Source organism: Diabrotica undecimpunctata, chromosome 7, assembly GCF_040954645.1.
Source record: "Diabrotica undecimpunctata isolate CICGRU chromosome 7, icDiaUnde3, whole genome shotgun sequence".
NCBI classification, from domain to species: domain Eukaryota; kingdom Metazoa; phylum Arthropoda; class Insecta; order Coleoptera; family Chrysomelidae; genus Diabrotica; species Diabrotica undecimpunctata.
Genome location: NC_092809.1, coordinates 31,677,149 through 31,699,470, shown reverse-complemented (window position 1 = coordinate 31,699,470; position 22,322 = coordinate 31,677,149). Strand labels below are relative to the sequence as shown.

General features: G+C 29.7%; 1 protein-coding gene across 1 annotated transcript in view; it reads right to left on the bottom strand.

Annotated features, from left to right (window-relative positions):
• Positions 1-16,588, bottom strand: part of mei-W68 (meiotic W68) — a 68,025-nt gene extending 51,437 nt beyond the window's left edge. The window contains exon 1 of the mRNA XM_072538770.1: positions 16,544-16,588. The gene's annotated coding sequence lies outside the window, so the exon portion shown is untranslated. The remainder of the gene's footprint in view (positions 1-16,543) is intronic.
• Positions 16,589-22,322: the final 5,734 nt, after the last annotated feature.

Sequence of the window (22,322 nt, the reverse complement as noted above, 5' to 3'; positions counted from 1 at the left end):
CTCCTCGAAAATATTCCTTATTGGGGCCAAGCGATCCATTTTTTTACGTTCTACTCTGATAGCTATGTCATCAAAACGTAATGCTCTCATTAAAAATATAAATCTTCTCCAACTCATCACTCTTTTGAAATCATCCATTTTCCATAGTTCTTCAAGGTTAACTCGATTACCATGGTAAATGCCCGCCAAATAAAGCAAGCCCAAAAGGGCTGGTATTTCTAGTTTGTCTGTATCCCTGGCATCTCTTGGACGACAATAATTGGATCTTACAGAACTTATGTACTTATTTGTGAAGTTCACGATGCTCTCAATCATAGGATAAGTTATGAGGCACTTCCAAATATCAACGATGTCTGTGAGGTTCTTAGCTGGTCCAATGACCCCAGGGAGACGGAGTAATATATTGCGAGGTGGTCGCTTACTTTTTTTGTTTGGATTTTTTTGCCAAATCCATGAGTCGAAAACTTTTCCATTTTTCTTTAGATGAGCTATATAAGCCTCGTCATCACGTTCCGAAACATGTTCCTCTTCGTCTGTATCGCTATCATACATACGTGTATCGTCATCCGACTCAGCAAACATCAAATTTGTAACAGCTTCTATATCAGTGGGATCATTGAGATTGAAAATCTTCTTCTTATCCGCTATTTCTAAAATAAAATAAACAAAATGGAACTAATTGTCACAAATGGTCGCGTGTATATGAGAGATACAGACCTCTTATATCAACGTAGAAAGTTTTTAACACAAAAAATGCATGAAATAGTAATATTTTATCAATATTACAATAGGAATAATGTAACTATAACAAAAAAACATGTTATAAAAACTTACCTAAAAAGTCGCGCGTATATCTGAAATACAAATGCAAAATTCTCAGCAACGTACTATCCCTTGACAGGTTATTTGTGCACTGGAAGGCTGCTTTAGTAATGGAGTAGGAATAGCGAAAAGCACCCCATCGCAGCGCAGCGTAGGCAATAGATATTATACTAATTCTATTACCTGTGTATCTACCACATACGCGCGACCGCTGGAAGGTTAAACCACTTCAGATTCACTGACGACATCGTGATTATAGCGAGCACATTCGAGGAATTACAAATTATGATGAAGGAACTCGCAGACAGCTGCCAATACGTCGGGTTTAAAATGAATATGACAAAAACAAAAACAATGACTAACACAGACGACCCCAGACGTACTACTATAGAACACAAGTCCAGTAATATATCTACCTAGGCCAAATTCTGCAACTTGACAAAAAGAACCAAAGTGCGGAAATCACTAGAAGAGCAGGACTGGCATGGCTAGGATTTGGAATAAAATCCTGTCCATGCCAGAAAAATAATAAAATACAAGTAATGGATTTTGACAAGAGCTATGAGTCATGCAGATGCAGTACACAAGTTTACCTGTTATTTACAAGGTCGTAGCTCTTATCAAAATCCATTACTTATACCTCAATACTTAAGGAGCAAAGTGTTCAACCAATGCATCCTTCTTATCCTGACATATGGATGTCAAACCTGGACCTTAACGAAGGCAAATATAAATATACTAGCCACAACAAAAGGGGCAATGAAAAAAGCAATGTTCAGTATACGACTGTCAGATAAAAAGAGAAACGACTTGGTGAGATTAAAAACAAAAGTTGAGGATATATAAACAAATTCAAATGGAGCTTCGTAGCTCACACTACTAGACAAAAAGACCAATGTAGGAACGCCACAATATAATATTGGAGACCTTAGATGGAAGGAGTTGGGAAAGGTTTCATGGAACGACATACAAACATAACTCTACGTTTACCTGAAGCAGCTTCTCTAGCTCAGGCTGCAGGATTTAATACAATGATAGTTCATAAGATTTTGACGGTTATGAGAAAGTAACTAAGGAAAATGGTATTGTTGCAGATTGTGTCTTTAATTTCGATGGGACATCTCATACTTATATACAAAAGCCACACCAAATAATTGCTCAAAGAGTAAAACACCAGATAGGAGCCATACCGTCCGTGGAAAGAGGACAAATGTTATTGGAATATACGAAATGAGTGCCACTGGCATCTCCATTCCACTTAGGTATACTTATTTTTCACGCTGCATACCTTAATGCATAATAGAAGGGCTAAAGTCCTTCTTCTCTTCAGACATTACAACAAAATTATATGACAGGTCAGAAACTGTTGATGATAACATCAGCGAACTGCTAGGCAAATCCTTTCTTAGAGCAGCTTCTATAAAAACATTTCTGAATAGTTTTAGAAGAACATAACTATGGCCTGCCGACCATTTTGTTTTCAACGACGCAGATTTTGCAGCTGCAGCAGTATCCGAACGACAGCTCAAACAGATCAAACTGGCGCCAATATTTTTGTAACAGCCAACGGTAAACTGCAACAGATTTTAATACTTCCTTGCCTTCTGGGACCATTACTGTATCTACTTATTGACGAACCGAATAACAATCAGTCCTGCAAGACAATGGGCCTTAGAAACAACAATAGATACCTAAGCTAGAATACAACCTGTTTTCCGAAGGTTCTTTCTTAATTATGTCTTTACCTAGCCCATCCAAATCACTATCTCCCTGGAAAATACTCTTTAAAATATCCTCTAGCTATAGAGCCATATCACAATTTTTTGGAAACTAGTCCATTTAAAAAGTCTGAATATGCCACTTAAAAATTCATGATACAAAACTAGAAAACAAACAATCTGTCCAGAATGCGTACTATATTTCGTTGAAAATAATTCATCATTTACTTTCAAGCAATATATCCATGGAGTCTCGAAAGAAAAAGAGAATTACTTCGTCAGGTCTAGTCCTAACTTCAACACCCTATAAAGAACAGTTAGAAATTCAACAAACTCCAAAAACAAATACACATCAACATCAACAAGGAAATCAGCGAGAAAAAGGAAATCGAAAAAAAAAAGAAAAGAGGAAAATTTAAACAAAAGATAAACAAAATTGGATTAAGTGTGAAACATGTAAGAGAAGGGTACATGAAGCTTGTCCCTAACTGATGAGACTTGAAGGTTAACTACGAGTATTATTTCTGCGATAGCTCTCAAAGTATTTTTTAATGTAAATTAAAAATTAATAAAAATGTCTAATTTTTTTTCTCATATTGATCAAAGTTTATTATAAAAGCCAATAAAACCGAATTACCCGACAAACAAAACCAATTTACACGGCAAAAGTTCAAATTATGCATAAAGTGTTTATATAAAATTATTTTTTTAAATGTAATTATAACCATTTTCTCCATTCTTGGGAGTAATATTAATTAGAACAGATAAGTAGAAGACGCAAAAAATTATTATCTTGTTATGGAAAACGTCCAATATATCGAAATTTGAACGGTTCAGACTAAATTTGAACCGTTTTGCATGATTTTTTATTATAACCGACTTTTTAAGAACTTAATAACAATTTTAAAAGAATAATTTGTGTAAGCGGCAACAATGTGAACCATTTTTGCGCTGTATTTATCGTGATGTTGATCTGTGGAATGTGTTTATATAGTTTTGTTAATGATTACTACAGAGAAAGTTGTCTGCTGTTACTGTTGTTGCGAATTTGGTTGCGAACTAGTATTTTGTTTTATGGGTGAAATATGTCCCAACAGTCTTGTTTTCTTCTAGATTAGTAGAAAGATATTGACGCAGAAAGAGCTAGAGGAGGAGGTAGCAGCCACTTTTGTTAGCGATACAAAATCAGATTTCGATCCTTTTGAGACTAGTGGCTCCGATGATGAAGACTACAATCCATCAAGAAGCGAAGGAGATGTAGAACGAGAGCTTCACGAAATATAATCAGGTTTCGAGGGCAATAAGATGGATGAAGAGAATCAGATGATATGATACGGGCTTGTATGACTTTGTTAGGAAGTCTACCAACTGATGGAAGAAAGTATTTTTTCGCTTTCTGATGATGGCTGTTGGAAATTTTCATGTACTGCGCAATGATCTAAAAAGGAAAGAAAAACACCATTTTTGCCTTGTAATTAGTGTACCTGAGTGACTTATTTCATTGGGAAGAAGCCATGCTGCTGTTAACGAAAAGCCTCCACTTTACTTGGACGTCCTCCAGCAAACGCACAAAAAAAATGTTTAACGTTGGAGATCATTTGCCTATCGAAGGGAAGATCCGAAGAAAATGTCAACGATGTTTTTCTCAGAAAAAAGAAAAACAAACCACTTCGCTATGTCAGAGCTGCAATGAAGGTACCCTAGTGCAAAACCTGTTTCATACCTTTTTATTTACATTAAATAAATAAATATTTCAAAATATGAGATTTTATTTGCATTTTCGATTTTTCTTTACTAAAATAAAGTAAGATTTTTGTGTCTGATGGGTTATTATAGTCCCACATATATGTTCCAAAAAAGTCAGCCTGGGACATATATGTCCCGGACAAAATGGCGGATCTCAAGATAAAATTAATCTCAATCACTTTTATTTTTGCCTAATTATACGTTTTAGACAAAAAAAGTTTCATACCAATTCTGAAAAAAAAAATCCAACTCGAAGGGGTTAAGGGGTCCAAATTACACAGCTTTCCGTTATTTAGGAGAAATATTATAGTTTTTTATAAGAAATATATTAGTCAAGAACACAAGACTATAACAAATACGTAGTAATAAAGATATTTAGAACAGAAAATCATATAAATGTTCTCATGTTATGAGATGATACAGTTTTAAATAATATATATATATATATATATATATATATATATATATATATATAAACATATAAATATATATATATATGTTTATATATATACATATATATATATGTATATATAAACATATATATATATATATATATATATATATATATATATATATATATATATATATATATATATTGTTATGATGTGTTTTTTGTTTGAATGATGAGCAATGAGTATTTTTAATAATATAATAAGTATATAGGGTTTTTATCGCGGTTCTCAAAGAATTAGCTTGTAAGTACTTTTTAAATTATCTTTATTATAACTATTATGAAACACACATATATATATCTAACCTAGCCAATGTAAATTTAAAATAAACTATCTTTAAATTGATATTCTTATAAAACTAATTAAATTCTATAGACAATCTAAAATTTAAACAAAACTATCTTCAAAATTGAAATTGTTATGACACTAACTAAATTATATTAACAAAATTTTGTACCTTTCTTTCACTGAATGCCTAAATGAACTGTTTTCTACTATATAGATTCTAATCACCACTGAATGTCTTCGTACTTCAGTTATCCTTGTTTTTTGTGAAATTACTTTTTCCAATTATCAGCTTCTACCAATTTAAGATATAGTTTTCTTCACCAGCATTTATACACCACCAACCAAACCAGCAAACAGCATTTATATTTATTCTTCTTTTCAATATACCAATATCCAATTATTATAAGTTGATTTATACTAATCTCCAACCATAATATAATTTAATTTCTTCCAATATACCTTTTTTTATCTTCAATAATTATTTGTGTATAATTATAAATGTGCATTAAATTATATGCATAATTTTTAATCTTCATTTAACTCACTATATTAAACTATTGGACTATTTGTACTTGATTCACTGACTCTAACTAACTTTCATAATAAACTGGCCTGACTTCTGACTAAAACTTTCTAAAAACTGCCTAAACTTCAGAATAAAAACTTAAAAACTCCCGCTTGAATCCAAATCACGGGTATTTATATGTTTTTGGATTTCTAGAACCATCTGGTAAGATATCATGTTCTAATTTGTTCTATCAAATACTTGTCTGAATTTTCTGGAACAAACCATTTCGCAAACATGGCCATCTCCGGAGATCCAGAGAATTCCATTCTTTTCTATTAATAATTTTGTTTACATTTAGGCTTTTCAGATCGGAATATATAATTAAATTAGTAACTAACACTCTAATTTAATAAAATACACATTTCAAACAATATATTATATAACCCCACTTTATATTCCCTTATGATTAATTTCTATCTGTCAAATTACTCCGAGAGTATTTTTGGTTGCCTATGCACATGGCTCACTTATATATATTTACAATATTAAAATACAACTTTTTACAATTATTATATGCTAATTTCTTAAAATGCCCTCACATAAATATATTTTTATAAAATTCTCTAGTATATAACTTATTTAAAATAATCAAATACTTTTTTATATCTAATATTATGTAGTATATAACTTATAAATTATTTTCTATAAACCCTAATTGTCACAATACCCCAAAAATAATATTTAAAATAAATAATTTACTTATTATTTTTTTAAATATTAATTTTCTCATACCTTATTAAATTTAATAAATTAATAATTCAATTTTTTTTTATTATTTAAAATGTGTTAAATACATCCCTGTCCGCTGTCTATGTCAAAACAGAGAACAACGGAGCACAGTTCGGCTATTCTATGGTCAAACTGTCATGTCAAATGGAGCAATGGATGCGATATCAGAGAATAAAATATAATCTTAATTAAAATATAATCGATATGGTGTTCTGTTTGTTTATAGACAAAATCTAGGAATTATTTTCATTCAAAATAACTTCATCAATATAAATTGGTAAGTTTTTCCACTTTATTATATTAGAAAGACATTTTTATAGCAATTATAGTATCTAACCCCAAATTATGATTTTTAGGGTACCAAACAATTTCCATATGTACAAAATTCAACAAGTATGATGTCAAATTTATTCACAACAAACAAATCTACCATCTATCTATGAAATGGATCTATCAGTAAGTTATTAGTGTTATTATAATTGTGTTAAAGGTATAGAAATCATTATTCAATCTCTTCATGATATTGAAAAATGTCGTTGATATGAAATATGCCTCTTAGTCTGTTCTCTGCATCTATTAACACATAACTATTTAGTCCATTCTGATTTTCAATTGTATATGGACCTTCAAACATTGGTTGTAATTTCTTACAACGGTTTTCTTTAACATTACTTTTTCTAAGTGAACGAATTAACACTAGGTCTCCTTTTTGAAATGTGATTGGTTTTTTTATATTTTGATTTTGTCTTCTGATATATTTTTCAGCTTTCCTCCTAATTCGGTTATTCACTTTCTGCATTACTTGTTCTAACATATCCTGATTATATTCACTAATCCACTTTCTGTTTCCTATATGGCCAAACATTAAATATTCTGGTACTTCCTCTGTATTCAAATTATGTGTATTATTTAAAAAATATTCTACTTGTGGTATATGTTGCTGCCAAGTTTCGTGTTGATTTTGACACAGTATCCTTAAATATTTTATAACTTCTTTAATATATCTTTCTGCAGGATTTGCCTGAGGATGTCTGATACTTGTAAAATGAATGTTGATTCCCTTTTTCTCACAAAATGTCCGAAATTTTTGGTTGTTAAAATATGTAGCATTATCTATTATGCAATTTCTAAATGGTCCTATTTCTTCGAAAAATTGATTAATATATAATTTTAATGTTTTAACATTTGTTCTAGAGCAGGGATATAGTTTAATAAATTTTGTATATAAATCAACTATCACTAGTATATGCTTTTTTCCTGTTGGACTGAGAACTAAATTTGAAATAAAATCCATGGAAACTGTATTTAGTTTTTCATATACAACATTAGATTTATATGTGTTCTGGTTTTTGAAATTCTTTTCTTTGTTTAGTTGACATATTGGGCATTGGGTAGTAATTTCTTTTGCTATACTTATGTCATTCTTTGCAAAATAATTGTCCCTAAATAGCATCCATAGCTTTCTTGAACCAATATGCATATAATTGTTATGTAAATTTTTCAATATTTTCTTTGCTAAAGTTCTAGTTATTACATATACTTCTATGCCATTTATTATTTTATAATATACCCCATCTTTCCTAAGGACTTTTTGTTTTTCACTCAAATTGATCTGATCTCTTATAATTTCTTCTTTAGAATATAATCCAGTACTTTCTACTAATTGATTTAATCCAATTTTTATTGTTCGCTGCCCTTTTTGTGATGTATTTTCTAACCTTGATAAAGCATCTGCCACTATATTGGATTTTCCAGAAATGTATTTGATTTCAAAGCAGTATTCACTAAGTATTAGACTCCACCGATGTATTCTACTGTTTCCATATTTGTTATTTAATATAGACGTTAAAGCTTGGTGATCTGTTTCTATTGTAAATTCATTGCCCAACAAATAAAATCTTAAATTTGTGACACAGTGTATTATACTTGCTAGTTCTAATTCTGAAACTGAGTAACCCTTTTCATGTGGCTTTGTGATTCTTGAAATGAATTGTATTGGGTATTCGACCCCATCATGTATTTGTAATAATACCCCTGATAATCTCTCTATTGATGCATCTGTTCTTAGTATGAATGGCTGTGTATAGTCAGGATAGTATATTTTCAAATTTGACAGAAAAATGTTTTTAATTTCTTGGAATGCTAGTTCTCTTCTCTGATCCATCTCCATTTTACACCTTTTCTCAGTAGTTCAAGTAATGGAATTTCTTTTATACTTAGATCTGGTATCATCCTTTTATAATAATTAATTATTCCAATAAATCCTCTTAAAGTTCTTAAATTGTGTGGTGTTTTATATTCCTGAATGACTTGTGTCCGTTCTGGATCCATTTCGATTCCCTTAGTGTTAAGTTTATAACCTAGATATATGACTTCTTTTTGAAAAAATGTACATTTTTCTTGATTTATTTTTAGTCCAACTTTGTCTAATCTATTTATTATAATTTTTAGGTGTTTCTCATGATCTTCAGCCGTTTTAGAAAAAATTAATATATCATCAATGTAGTGAATTACAAAATGTTCATATTGATCCAAAATATCATGAAGACATCTACATAGAGCACTGCAAGATGATTGAAGTCCAAATGGTACTACTTTGAATTGATATACTACTCCATCTATCTGAAATCCTGTATACTGTCTACTTTTTCTTTCTAGAGGTATTAACCAGAAACTATGCTGTAAATCAATTTTAGTGAAAAATGACATTCCTGTAATTCTTCCTAATATTCCATCTATACTCATTGGTGCTTCAAATTGCTTTTCAGTAATCTTGTTAATATTCCTTGCATCCAAACATAACCTGATTTCACCTGATCTTTTTCGTACTACTACTATGGGGTTAATAAAACGTGTGTCTGCCTTCTCAATGATTCCATCTTCTAACATATTATTAATTGTTTTGTTTACTTCTTCTCTGTATTTATATGGTATTGGGTATGATTTTGTTTTAAAATCTTTTTCTTCTTTAACTTTTATACTATGGATATAATTTTGTGCAATTCTATTTTCTTTATTGACAAGTCCCTTGTGTTGCTGCAATATGGAAATGACTATTGATTTATATTCTTCAGGGCAATTTAAAACTTTTATCATATCTTCTTCTTTATAAATAAAATTATTCTTCATTATGTACTCATTATTCCTTGCTTCCAATTTTACGCACTCCGCCTCGTAGGCATCCATCTGCTTAAAATTTCCATTCCTTAAATATTCACTACAATAATTATTCTTTACATTCTTTTGGGACATTTCCCTATCATCAAAATACATTTCTTCTTCATAAACATCACTATTTTCTTTTAATAATATCCTATCAACTCTTATTCCTTCTTCTACCTCATCTTTCTGCATAAATTTAATTATTTGCCCTTCCAAAGTTACCATTTTTTTTTCAAAATCTATCTTTACTTTCTTCTTTTCCAATTCATCATTTCCCATTAATATATCAACACATAAATCCTTGACAATAAATCCTTGCATATTAATTTCTTTATTAAGAATATTAATTTTAAAATTGGCTAGTTTATCAATTTCACCCAACTTCTTATTATTTGCACCAACAATTTTAATTTTTGGAATCTTTATTATATCTGATAGTTTTAATGTATTAAAAATAAAATTCTCCGAGACTAAAGTACTTTCTGAACCAGTATCTATCATAATTTTAATCATTTTATTTTTGGCCAAAGCATTTATATAAATTAAATTAATAGAGTCAATAATTTTATCCTCATCTAAAGAAATAAATTCAGAAGGTTTTTCATAATAGCAATGGCCTAACTTGTAATTCAGAAAGTTTACTGCACAAAATTTTGATTATTAGAATTGTCAGATTGTATCTGACCACTTGGATCTGATGTCCTATGTCTTTCCCTACTATGACTTCTACTCACATTTTCTTGCCTTGTACTATTTCGTTCCCTGTCTTCGCAGCTTCTATTCCTTCGAACACAATTTACCTGTCTGTTATAGTTAGGTCGCTCTGTATTTCTTCTATTGTTAAAATCTTGTCTATTATTATTAGTACTGTTATTAAAATGTTGTCTATTATAACTAGTATTGTTATTACAATTTTGTCTAATTTGATTACTGTTATTATTATTAAAATTTTGTAAATTATTACCATACCTAGTATTATTGTTATATGATTGTCTATATTGTTGATTATCATTTTTTTTATATTGAAAGTTATTATTGTTTTTTCTGTTGTTAGTATTACTTGTCATATTGCCTCTTTGTATTCTTTGAATAAAATTAATAAAACTATCTATTGTTTGAATATTTTGTACAGTTACGGTTTGCACAACATCAGCATCAAAATGTCTAGATACATTTAAGACTGTTTCATCCTCTCTAAGTGGTGGTTCTAAATATTTTGCAACTGTTATCAATTTCAATGCATAATCTACCATATTTGATTTTAAATTTTGATTATACTTTCCAAAATATAGAATTTCTCTAAACTTGGCTTGCTCTAATTCACCCCAATAATAATTTAAAAATTTATTTTCAAATGTTTGAAAATTATCTAAATCATTTTCAATACTAGCAAACCAAGTTGCTGCATTGTCATTTAATGTCATTCTAATATAATCTTTAATATCATTAATATTATTCACAAATCTTAATTTATGTTTTAAACTATTTATGTATACTCTAGGATGCAAATTTTTTATATTACCAGAGAATTTAATCCCAGTCTCATTTGTTAAATTTAAGTAAGGTCTTCCTATGTCTCTCATTTGTGAAATATCATCTATTCTCTGTTCCACATTTCTTATTTGATTATTATTTATTTGGATATTTTGTTGTATATCGTCTAATTTTTCTTCTGTGTTTCTTCTGTCTTCGTTAATTTTTACTTCTAAGTTACATTTCTGTAACTCTATTTTCTGTTCTATATCTATCTTATTATCTTGAATAATCCTCTTTACTTCTGTCCTCTCATTTTTTATCCTTTTCTTGTAGTCATGCTGTATATTTTTTATTTCATTTGCTACTTTCTTCTCTGCAGCTTCAAGTTTTTTATCCATTTGTTTTTCCATTTGTTTTACAATTTTATTATTATTATCTTCTATTTTCTTTTCTAATTTTCTATAATTCTCTTCCAATTTTTGTTCCATTTTTTTCATGTCTTCTTTGACTTCTTTTGAATTCTCTTCCATTTTTTTCGTATTCTCTTCTATTGTCTTGTTCATCTGCATCATTAATGACATCAAAGCTGCCATATTGACATTTTCCTCTCTTTCTGGATTCATTTCTGCAGTATCTTGTGGAGCTTGAACTAAACTCTCCTCTTGTATAGGTTGTGTTTCTACTTCCACATCTTCTTCATTGTTTTTGCTTCTTGTACCTTTCTTTCCTTGAGACATTTTGAGACTTTACTTGTTCAAATATAATTAAAAATAAAATCTATAATTTTTTCTTTCTACTGATAATTAATTTAATTATATGAGAGCACTTATCTTCCCAAACTAATTCTTTTAAATAGAGAGCCACCGCGTTGGGTGCCAAATTGTTATGATGTGTTTTTTGTTTGAATGATGAGCAATGAGTATTTTTAATAATATAATAAGTATATAGGGTTTTTATCGCGGTTCTCAAAGAATTAGCTTGTAAGTACTTTTTAAATTATCTTTATTATAACTATTATGAAACACACATATATATATCTAACCTAGCCAATGTAAATTTAAAATAAACTATCTTTAAATTGATATTCTTATAAAACTAATTAAATTCTATAGACAATCTAAAATTTAAACAAAACTATCTTCAAAATTGAAATTGTTATGACACTAACTAAATTATATTAACAAAATTTTGTACCTTTCTTTCACTGAATGCCTAAATGAACTGTTTTCTACTATATAGATTCTAATCACCACTGAATGTCTTCGTACTTCAGTTATCCTTGTTTTTTGTGAAATTACTTTTTCCAATTATCAGCTTCTACCAATTTAAGATATAGTTTTCTTCACCAGCATTTATACACCACCAACCAAACCAGCAAACAGCATTTATATTTATTCTTCTTTTCAATATACCAATATCCAATTATTATAAGTTGATTTATACTAATCTCCAACCATAATATAATTTAATTTCTTCCAATATACCTTTTTTTATCTTCAATAATTATTTGTGTATAATTATAAATGTGCATTAAATTATATGCATAATTTTTAATCTTCATTTAACTCACTATATTAAACTATTGGACTATTTGTACTTGATTCACTGACTCTAACTAACTTTCATAATAAACTGGCCTGACTTCTGACTAAAACTTTCTAAAAACTGCCTAAACTTCAGAATAAAAACTTAAAAACTCCCGCTTGAATCCAAATCACGGGTATTTATATGTTTTTGGATTTCTAGAACCATCTGGTAAGATATCATGTTCTAATTTGTTCTATCAAATACTTGTCTGAATTTTCTGGAACAAACCATTTCGCAAACATGGCCATCTCCGGAGATCCAGAGAATTCCATTCTTTTCTATTAATAATTTTGTTTACATTTAGGCTTTTCAGATCAGAATATATAATTAAATTAGTAACTAACACTCTAATTTAATAAAATACACATTTCAAACAATATATTATATAACCCCACTTTATATTCCCTTATGATTAATTTCTATCTGTCAAATTACTCCGAGAGTATTTTTGGTTGCCTATGCACATGGCTCACTTATATATATTTACAATATTAAAATACAACTTTTTACAATTATTATATGCTAATTTCTTAAAATGCCCTCACATAAATATATTTTTATAAAATTCTCTAGTATATAACTTATTTAAAATAATCAAATACTTTTTTATATCTAATATTATGTAGTATATAACTTATAAATTATTTTCTATAAACCCTAATTGTCACAATATATATATATATATATATATATATATATATATATATATATATATATATATATATATATATGTTTATATATACATATATATATATATATGTATATATATAAACATATAAATATATATATATATATGTTTATATATATACATATATATATATATGTATATATAAACATATATATATATATATATATATATATATATATATATATATATATATATATATATATGTTTATTGGAATATCTTTAATAATTCTTGCAATTCCGATCACCGGCTGGCTGACTGGTGTCCGTTCTACTGACCTTCTGCGTCTTACAATCTTGGCTATTATCATCCCCCATTTTCGTTACATATTGGTTTTGAGTTCGTTCTTCATTCTCTTGCTCATCGAACTAGGCCTGGATATGGCATTGTTGTTTTATATTCTGTATCTTATTGGGCGCCACCTAGTTTTTTCTACTATGGATCTGAATCTTTCCATTTCAGCTGTGCTTATGGCCTTTTTGTTTTCTTTGTCTTAGCTCTGGTTTAAATCGCGTAAATATTTGTCCAATACAGGCTTTCATTATTCTTGTTATTTTTTTCAATCACAGATACTTGTATCTTTATATTATATATCTTGGTGCCTTGTTATATTTGCCACTAAAAATCTTAACGACTGGTTTATGATTTTCTTTTCGGTCTCTAATTTGCAACTTCTTATTTTCTAGTTTTACCCATAGCGAGATATAACGACCAAGTGAGGGAAAACTTAAGACCATTAGGAATGTGAAATTAGAAAACCAAGTCAAATAATAGGAGAAACTGAAAACTAATCCTGGAACAAGTTAGTACCCACAATGGGCTGTAGAGGTAATATTGATGATGATGTGTCCCATTTTGTACCAAATTAACATTTTGACTCTATCTTATTTTATTCATTATAAAATTAAACAGAAATTGGGGTAAAGTGGCAAGTTGTCTCATCACTGTATCTATTATTTCTTCAATTACAGTTTTTATTTCAGTTAACAGTCAGAAGGTCTTTTATAGTCCTTATCATTTTTGAGGTAGGTTTTTCTAAGTGTATTTATTCTATTAAGATACTAATGAAAATGAAAAAAAAATCTACAAAAAGTTTTCCAGAAATTGAAACAAAAACGCAATATATGAAAATGAAAGGAGGCAGAATAGATTATAGCAAACATATTAAAATGAAAGGAGCAGAGGCTGTCTATAATTTTGAAAAAGTGACAGAATTTGATTACATAAGCGTAACCATAACGAACACGGGAAAAGAAGATTGATAAAAGAGATAAGATAGATAAAGAGGAGCAGAGCGATAAGATCACTATACAATAGACACAAGTCAATACTGAAAGCTAAAATGTGTCCATGACACCGAAATTGCGACACTAATAGTGAGACAGTAATAAGACCTATAGTGATGTATACCAGCGGAATGTGGATTATGAACCAACAGGAAGAAAATAAAGTAGAGATCTGGGACAGAAATGTACTAGAAAATTTATTAGAGCAATACAGAAGCAGATAATATTTAGAGTAAGCGAACAAATGAAGAATATGTATGGGAAACATATGAAAAATAAGCATAGGAAAAAATAGAAGGACATAACCCCATGATTAGGAAGTAGGCCTACTGGGAAAATAAAGGCAAACTATTTCTTCAATCGACATAGAAAGGACTGTGTGTTTGTCTCACTTAATGTCCACCCAGTAAACTAATAGCATATTATATATTTAGAGATTAAACTATATCAACGTCTGATTTGAAAAACACATCTATGAAGTAAGTAAAATCTTACCATATAGGTACCTAATTAAAATTAAGATACCTTCCATGGGTCCTACATGATAAAATATTTTATGTATAAATATCCGCTGTTTTAAGAAGTAGAGTTTTATTTATAGTGTATAGAGTTATTTATTATTAGACAACCTAAAGTTTTACAAATTCAGACAACGAAACCTACCCACCTTGAGGTCTCAGTTGAGCAGTAGCTGTCACTTTAATATCATTCTAGCAAGCAGTAGTATTCTATAATTTTGTTAATAGATATTAACCAAAAAGGTATATCACACCCCACTATACCGTTATATTCTTTGATACCGCTAACGACAGTCATTTTTTAACTTTGCAAATGATGTAAGTTAATGTTGGTTAATTTTTTCGAACATGGAAGTAGTTTCATATTAGGTAATAACCAGATATTGTTATAAATACGTAGAATTATAAACCTGTTTCTGATTCTAAAGATGAAGTGCAAAGAGTGACAATACTAATAAAAATTCTTATGCCATACATACAGAACAAGAATAGGAACGAAACAAAATGGAGAGAAAGTTAGAAATACGATCGGATACTTTCAAACTAAATACCAAACCCACCGATTTGGTCTGAAATTTGATGATTTTTTTACTATTAACCATAAATTCTTGTAAGTTAATAGTGCTTTTAAATTTTTTTATTAATACCTACTCTTAGAAATTCTGAACCTAATCAATTATTAGATTTTGTAATTCGGATTTTGTTATGAGTTATGAGTTTGTTGCCGAGTATGTCACACCCCAAAACACCAGACATAATGTGGTTAGTTTCAATGTTTCAATCACCACACTAACGCAGAGAAGGAAATAATTGAAATTCAGCCAACACTACAACCAGGCATCTTAAGTTGCCTACATTTGGCGCAAATTGGCTACTAATTTATAAGATCAGCGGTTATAGGATTATTAATTTTCTCATATTTAGAATAGAATAGAAATATTCGTTATTGTCACTGAAAATTGTTCAATTTTATGGACAAAGCTTACAAAAGTAAAAAAAATAATAATTAAAATAACAAATAAAATTTACTAAAATTACATACCTAAATCGTCAATATCACATATTTATCATTTAAAAAGGTATCATTAGAGGAACATAAATTTGCTTTCGATTAATGATTATAATGCTAATAAAATATTAACAATTGAATATTATCCAGCCCAAAATAGTTTATCTTCAAATTTAAGTAAAATTACTCAGAACAATTACAATATGTCGTTAACTTGAATGAAAACAAAATCTTATAAAGTTTAGTTACGAAAAATAAGTAATTAGTATTTTACACATAAATATAGACTATATAGAATTAATTTTATAAAATAGGTTTTATAAAATAAAACCTACCTATTTTATAAGGAAATTTATTTAAGAAAATATTTCTATCAAGTTTACATTAAAAAACAAACATAGTAATAGGTATTATTAATAACAAAAGAGGAATCTTGTTATTAGAAGAAAATTGTATATTCGGAACTAATTATTGGAAAATATCTAATTTTACTTACCAATAAATTCAAAGGTAAATCTTATTTGTTATATATCTTTAGAATAATAAATACATCGGCAAATGTTTTGTCTTGACACACATAGATTTGTAATTCATAATAATGGCAGCGCTGTGTTGCCAATTTCAATAATTTTCTTTAATAAATCAAAAATATATTTTGCAAAAATTTAAGTAAAAATATTACTTATAAAAATAATATTGTATTGGTTATACACGGTAAAATATACCTATTTTATTTGGGTTTTTTAAAAATAGATAGATAAAAGGGTACAATACAGTAAATAAACGTACCAGGTTGAATTGTATAGGTCAATTACAATACATTGCATATTATTGGTATATAAATCGGTACCTCGGAGGTAAAGGACACTATGTCCATTTTCTTACTTTTTCAGGAGAGTAGTTTTAAAATTTTTTAAATTTTTAATCAGTAAATACTCAAATGTTTCTTATATTTAACCAAGATTAATGTATTATTATTGTGGTGTGTATAATCGTTTTTCATTCCATGAAGTGTTATATACCTGAGGTTTACCGTTCATTATTAAATTTTTTTTTTAAATGTGTAGTTGGACATAGTGTTGTTTGCCTCTAACAACTTTTTTAAATAATGTTACTATTATTTTATTAGAGGTAAATATTATAATGTTATAATAATTAAGTAAAATTATAGACGACAAGTTTCAAAATTGTTAAAGATGCTCCATATCATCTTCATCTTCTTGTGGGTAATCGTTTGTGGCTACATCGCTATGTATTAAATTTTGATAAAACGCATGACAGACTGACGGAACAAAAGGCAGTAGTGCAATTAAGTCATTGTACTTTTGTTTTGTGATTGGTAATGGGATTACTGACACTTGATTTAATTGGGCTGGAAACGTTACTTGCTGTCTTCGATACCTCATCAAGTCCACTTCATACATATTTTGATTATTGAAATCGGTCTTATAAAACAACTTTCCAATGTGTTCTTGTTGGACTTGTAGGAAAACACATATTGACAGTAGAACAGGGTCCTTATTAACATTTTTTTTCTACTTACAAAAGGAGGATTAGATGATAATTTCTTATCGAACAGCGTTTTGAAGTTTTTGAAATCTGCAAGTTCCACATTGTGCACTGTGTATTTACCTGATGTTTGCCTAACTAGTTGTTGCCAGTCCCATGGTGTTAAAATGGCCAAATTGGAGAGTTTCTTTCTTTTTCTTTCGATTAAAGCATGAACAGTGTCTGCTTCCATATGTGTGTGCCCTTTCAGTAAAAATTTTTGAGTGATCATCTTTATTTGCAGTATCCAAAAATAGCACATTATAATACTTATATTTTTATTTTGTCCATAGCAGTTATCGGTCCAAAGAGTGATGTCCTCTACTTGACTACCTGAAATTGTATTGTCAGTCCATTTCAAAATTGACGAGGCAATTTCATTTGCACCTCGGGCCCCTTTCGATTCGTTCCACATTATACATTGTACAGAAGAATCACTGGCATCATGTAATGTAAAATTTAACGTCCAAAGCTTCCTTTTGTAGAAACTAATACAATTGTTTGTTAGTGGTGAAGGCAAACATTTTTGCAAATCACCAGATAGTACTTTGTATTTTGGTGACTCTTTAGCTATTATAAAGTCCAATTGTTTTAAGTTATACCGAGTTTTAGATTCAATTAGGTGAGCATCATGACCAGCCTGTACACTGGTTAGTTCATCTGCAGTAAGATTATTTTTTAATCGAGCGGTGAATGTACTGCATGTATCGCAAATGTCTCTTTCGGGCGGTTTAAACGACAACTTGAAGTCTTTATTAAAAATATCTGCGTACAACCACTTTTTTGCCCTGAGCTTTGGATCTACATGTCTTTCAATGCATTCATCAATGTACAGTTGACACATCTTTTCTATCGTAAGTTCTGTGTCCAAATAATCTCTCTTACTCCTTTCTCTGGAATAATGACTCTCGTATTTTGGGAATGATTTAATATGTTGATGTATACTATGTATGGTTTCGGTAGGAGTTTTATTGGTTGGCGTGTGTCTACCTCTTTGATCAGCTTGTATTAAACCTCCTGGCTCGATTTTTTTCAACATATTTACTAATACTAAATTAGATATACAAAGTGTGTTTAAAAACATGTAAAATGGTAGTGTAGTGTATTATTTTTAGATTTGGTAGAATTTAGATCTTTTTTTCTTGATCGAAGAGTAGGTTGGATGTCGATACATGAGAAGATAAATTGCTTTTTAAGATCTGAAACGTTTGTCTCAGTCCAGTATGAGTTGAAAATTTTTTGTCTTTCGTATTCTGGCAATCTTTCAGAGCATTTCATGCGACACATGCAAGGAGGCTTTAACATTTTTGCAGGCATGTCTTTGCCTCTTTTACTGAGATACTCTTTCCCACCAGCTATTCTTCGTTTGCGAACATTACAGGCCCAATTTTGTTTATTTACTACACGTTTTTTACCTTTGTGTTTGCACTTAGTTATATTTTGTACCTTTCTTTTAACACTTTTCTCTTCTTCTAAAATAACTTCATTATGTTCATTGAAATTGCCTGCATCACTGCTTAGGGATAAATCGTCCTAAAGAAGATTTTTTTTATTGCCCCACTAATCGTAGGAGTAATAATAGCTTTCTCTTTTACCTTTGTTTTCGCTGGTTTAGTTATACGTCTCATATCATTGTCGTCCTATTCTGAGCTTTCAACACTTAGAGGCTTATAGATTTTATCAATATCCGAATTTTCATCTCCAAACAAATTATCATTTTCGTTCACTTCTTTCTTATAACGAATATATTATATCAAACCAGCTAAAAGACGGACTTGAATCGTGTTGTATTATAATTTATGAAAATATTTTAATTCACAAATAATGTTAAAAAATAAAAAATTTAGACATGACTTTAAATTATTATGTTTAATTTCAAATCGAGAGCTGTCATACGTTTCTCGTAAAGTGTAGCACAAAACTGTATTGAGTTGTGGCATACTAGAAAAATTAAAAATTTAATTTGAAATTAATACAAAATGAATAACTTTTGCAGTGAACAAGTTTGGAATTTAAATATATGTATTATAATTCGAAACTGCTGAAATAATAGTCTTTTGTCATTATTAAAAAATTCTTCAAACATTTTGGACATTAACTCAACCGTCTCTCTGGTTATTAAATTTATTAGGTACCGTTTTTGGTTGTTAATAATAAAAATAATATTTATCTAAACACATTTTTGAACGTTATTTTTTTATTTAGATTTAGCGCAATTCCGTTATCTGTGATGGCAACAATGAATTGTTTCACACGAACCATTGTCTCCAGTCTGAACCAGAGATATGTAAGAGAGGCTCTCTTATATATCTCTGGTCTGAACACTGATTTACATTGGGAAAAAATGGTGTACCAGTTTTATTTCCCAGACGGGAAGTGTACAAGGGTACATAACACTATGTCCGGATGGTAAATGACGGTGCACACATATAGTAGAGGTAAACAACACCAAGTCCACATGGTGTTGTTTACCTCTGACTGGAAGTGGACTTGGTGTTTATTAAAAAGTCGGTAACTTGTTTACCTATGTGTAGAGCCAGAAAAGTTATATTCAAAAGTGCAATAATCTAAATTTCGATAAAAATGGACATGGTGTCCTTTTCCTCCGGGGTACACAAATATATAATAGAACTAGTAAGCGGAAAACTAGAAATTGAAAACAAAATGGTAGAACAAGTAGAAATGGTAGAACAAATACTGAGATTTAAATACCTCAGAATTTATCAAGTCATAACAATATCAAGGGAGAAGTCAAACATCTAAAACTAGAAAGGAAAAAGCAGATATATTAAGCTGTAGATAGTCCTATCATGACATACATTGCTAAAACGAGACCAGAAACTAGCACAAAAGGAAGATCCTGAAACAAGTGAAAATTTTAAGTAGAATAACAGGAAAGACAATGATGGACGGATCAAGAGGTAATCAAAAACACGTGCATGGCTTACAAAGCCAGTATCTTGCTGCTGAGCTATGGCCGTCCACTCGCTCTCTCAGCATTTGCCTTTCTTAAGACTTCCTCGTTTCTCACCCTATCTGTCCATGGTATGCGGAACATTCTTCGCAACGTCCATATTTCGAAGGCCTCCATCTTATTAATGGAAGGTACTCTTAACGTCCATGTTTCCATGCCATATAAGAATATGGACCATACATAGCATTTAACCATCCTGTAACGGAGATTGAAGGAAAGATTGCGGTTACATAGTAGCGGTTTAAATTTGATAAAAGCTTGTATTGCTTGTTCTGTACGGCATTTTATTTCTTGTTAAGGATCCCATTGGGCATTCATCATCATTCCCAAGTATTTAAATGCTTTCACTTGATCGATTGGAGCATTATCTACTTGCAGTTGTATTCTTAAAAGTGCGTTTTTTCTTATTGCCATGCATTTAGTTTTTCCAGCATTTATCATCAAGCCACATATTTTTCCTACGGTGTTTATTTTATTTAACATCAACTGCATATCAAACTGCATATCCTTACATCAAACAAAATCTACAAAATTCTTCAAGAGGAATAAAGACAATATTTACCCCCCAACAAAAACTTTCATTTCTTGTCCTATCAATCAAAGACAACATTCCAAATGAATAACACGACGTTTATGAAATTCTTTGTGCAGACTGCCCCCGATCTTATATAGGCCAAACAAATCGTACAATACAAAATAAGATTTATGGACATTTAATTTCTGTGTGCAATTCCGATTCAATTTTAGGCTCTATTTCACATACACCATCTACATACAGGTCACAAAATTGATTTTGAAAATTCCAGAACCATAGCTCTCATCCGCTTTTATAAACCAAAAATTATCTAAGAAGCCGTAGAAATTAATAAAAGATCAAATTGTCTCAATAAAAGAGATAACGGTAAACTCCACCCAAACCACGTCACTATCGATGGCCTAAATGAACTGTCCGCTGTTCCCAGTAACAGTAATGCATTGATTAGTGATCAGTGTAGTAGTGTCTGGGGCTCTTTTTTATGACAGTTTATTTTTTAGCTGGTGTGATATTTATAGCACGGCATTCATAGATATAATAGGTTAAACAACGGGAGTCTTCTTCATGTCTTCTTTTAATTAAATATTATTGACCCCCACTTTTTTACTACTCGTAAAATATCGTAAGCAATAGCCTACAAAAAATGCGGACCCAAGAGCCATTCCTAATAACAAAGACTTGTATAAGTATTAACTGCAGAGAAAGTAAAAATTAAATTAACATCAACATAACAACAACAATCTGAGCGAGTACTGGTGTAACACTTGCCGTGCTACAATAATATTACAAGGCCAGAATCGCTCGTTGTCGAAGAGAATAGGGCGGGGTTATAGAAACTATATCGTATTTTAAATTCAAGCACAATTAGATAATATGAAATTATTATTTATTATTGGACGCCACCCCTGGTTTATCCTCGAAGGGGAAGAGCAAAAAAAAATTAAGATTTATTGAAAGTTTACAAGAAAACTATTCTTTATTATTTCTTAGTAATGAACAAAAAGAAAACATTAAAAGTTACGTCATCCCAAAGGGATTCCAAAATATTATTTTATGTTAACATTATCATAAACAAAAAATCTTTGTATCGTATTAAATTAAGAATTGGTTATAAAGAAAATGAATGTATATATACATACATATATATATATATATATATATATATATATATATACATATATATACACACATATATACACATATATATATATATATATT